Genomic DNA, 3231 nt, shown 5'->3' on the forward strand with positions numbered 1-3231 from the left:
ATGATACATTCAAGTATTGCAAATTAAGTTAACAAATTTATAGCTTAAGTGTTTGGTTCTTTCATGGTTAAAGACAGAGGTGCAGGTTTATCAGCTCAGAGAAATGCTGTCTCACAAAAGTACTGTAATAAATGGGTCATAAAATGTCTGAAACACTATAGTGCCTTATTTTTAAAAAGTTTCACCAACATTATCAGAGGATATAAGTCAAATGAAAAGTGGTTTGTGTACATAGATCTGTTTAACATTAACTTATTTTGTTAACAATATGTTTGCACCTGCTTCACAGTTGCTTGCAGTACTCCCAACAAAACAGCTGGTGGCAGTAGTGCACGGAGTTGGGTTAAAACATGCTGTTTAACAAAAGAGAAGAAGAAGACTTAGCTGACTAACAGAGCTGCACTCTGTTCTGTTTTGGCAAATAAAAGTTTGTGTTCAACAAGTTAATTCGCCTGTTCACTCTCTATACTACGGTTAAGCAATCACTGAGCAGAAGAGGAGACTCACGCTTTGTTTTGTCAGCTGTGTCTGTATCATGGACCAAGCAGAGGGTCGCCCCTTTGAGTCTGGTCTGCTTGAGGTTTCTTCCTCAAATCATCAGAGGGAGTTTTTTCTTACCACTGTCGCCTGTGTTCTTGCTCTGGGGGTTGGTAAGATTAGACCTTACTTGTGTCAAGCACCTTGAGGCTGCTTTGTTGTGATTTGGCGCCATATAAATGAAATAAATTGAACTTGAAAGAATAAAACCAAGAATTCCATAACTCAAAATGATAACTAAACTACAGATATCAATAATCAGAACCCCAGACGAACAAAGAGAGATCGCACGGAGGAGAACTGACAAAACAGGACGGGGCAACTACAGGTGAACACACACACCTGCAGACAGCAGGAACAAACAGGTGCTCAAGCAGGGAAGCACAAAGGACACACACATGCAGGGAGCAAGTGCATATGGACTAGGACAGACAGCAGGGAGGCTCACATAACAGAAAAGACATGAAGACTTGGGTCAGAACAAAAAAAACCCGATGAGACGATGACCCCACAACAAACACAAACACTGACTAAAAACTGAAGCTGTTCGCCACATCATCCATATTATAATTTTTATTATCATTATGAATGAGATACTTAAGATCATTTCTTTATATATGGCAATTTCTCCTAATACTGTCTAGTATACTCCATATTCCTTTAATATTGTTTCCTGTAAGCCTGAATCTGTGTGAAGCATCAAGAATCTTGTTTCATTGGAAGAGATGATGATGATGATGATGATGACCAGTACCAGCACCACCTGGGATCAGTCATGCTGAGGTCACCGTGTTCTTGGACATACAACCTTGATCACTTGTCATCATCAAGTCCTAAATTTAAAATTGTAGAGTTTAAAGTCTGTTTATTTGGAAGGCAGCTCTAAAAGACATTTCATTAACTGATTTGCAAGTGAAGTTGTGCTTTGTGGAAACACATTTCACTAATTTCCTGTTTGACTGGTTTGATTTTTTTCTGTTTGTCTCACAGCTCTCATCTCTTCAGCCCCACAGAGGAACACCAAGGATAAAGACGCAGATCCACGGCAATCTTGTTGATCATGGAACATCACAGATTGAATCTGAGGACCATGACTTTCCTGATCATCCTGCAGGGGGCAGCAATGGTGCTCTTTTACGGATGGTATGTCCAGCACAAGTGCAGCAGTGTCACAGAGTCCAACAACAGAGTTCATGTGTTGGTGCTCACGTCGTGGCGATCAGGTTCCTCTTTCCTGGGTCAGGTGTTCAGCCAACACCCGTCGGTGTTTTCTATCATGGAACCTGGGTGGCACGTGTGGACACAATTGAGGGTTGGTGCACGGAAAACCCGGATGGCTGTAAGGGATCTGTTACGAAGCCTATTCCAGTGTGACTTCTCAGTAATGGAGTCTTACCTGGAACAGACGTCTCACATCTCCAACTTGTTCATGTGGAGTCACAGTCGAGCACTGTGCTCGCCTCCAGCCTGCTCTCTCACACCGCGCAACCAAATAAGCAACCAGACTGAGTGACTCAAAGTGTGTGGCACTCAGGGCCTGGAGGGGGCGCAGGATGCCTGCAGCACTTACAGCCATGTGGTGTTGAAAGTATGTCGAGTGCTTGAGCTGGAATCCCTCTACCCACTTCTCCAGGACCCAAGTCTAGACCTTCGCATCATCCACCTAGTTCGAGACCCAAGGGCAGTGGTGTGGTCCAAAGAGTTGGTATTTGGAAACTTTTTCATTGATAATGACTTGGTCCTGGAGCAGTGGAGGAGGTGCAGTATGAAGTCATGCGGGAGATCTGTAGTAGCCACGTGCACATCACTGATAGAGCTCTTGTGAATCCCCCTCCCTTTCTTGAAGGCCATTACAAGTTGGTTCACTATGAGGATGTGGTGATTAACCCACTGGAAGAGATAAATGCCTTGTATGAGTTTGTTGGTCTGGAGATGACCACCACACTGGCAGACTGGATCTACAGGGTGACACATGGCAAAAAACTAGCCCCTGGAAAAGAAGCCTTCCAAATTACTTCCCGGAGTGCTGCAGATGTTTCTCAGGCCTGGCGCACCACTTTACCATACAACAAGGTGAAACGGATCCAAGACGTGTGTAAGCCAGCCATGACATTGCTCGGCTACAGAACAGTTAACAGTGAAAAAGAGCAAAAGAACCTTGACTTGGATCTGCTGGTGCCACAGGAACCATATCAGCTGGTTACCAGCAAAAACAGAGAACCCCAATAAGCTGTAAAGTCTGAACCCGACTTCAGAAGGTCACACGTGCTGGTCTTATGCTCATGTTCCTCTGTAGAGTGTTCACACAGACTGACTCAGCCGAGGGAACACTGTCGCCCTCTTAAAACTGTCAAAACCGATTAATGGTCACTGAATTCATTTTTCTTAATGCAGCCCAAAATCACAGCATGACTTCAGATTGTGCACAACATGTGACGCCCTCTATGTTGAGACTTCTTCACCGGGTTCAGAGAATTCCATGGACAGGCACCAGGCTGCAGCTCAGGGTTACGGACCTCCTCGTGATGTCCATCACAGACCATCATAGTGACCTCACACTGGACATGTCTGTTAACAGACAGAGAGATGAAGATGTCGGGAAGAATGCTGCAGGAACAGGTTTCAGGAAAGGACACAGAACAAAAGAACAAACACTGGTGGTGTGAAAGGATCAAATCAGACTGAACATCCTCA

The 3231-nt window shown here is 44.4% G+C and overlaps 1 pseudogene; it reads left to right on the top strand.

Annotated features, from left to right (window-relative positions):
• Nucleotides 1-1526: 1526 nt before the first annotated feature.
• On the top strand, nt 1527-2992 carry LOC117515003 (annotated as a pseudogene).
• Nucleotides 2993-3231: the final 239 nt, after the last annotated feature.

This window comes from Thalassophryne amazonica, chromosome 8 (assembly GCF_902500255.1).
Source record: "Thalassophryne amazonica chromosome 8, fThaAma1.1, whole genome shotgun sequence".
Classification (NCBI taxonomy): domain Eukaryota; kingdom Metazoa; phylum Chordata; class Actinopteri; order Batrachoidiformes; family Batrachoididae; genus Thalassophryne; species Thalassophryne amazonica.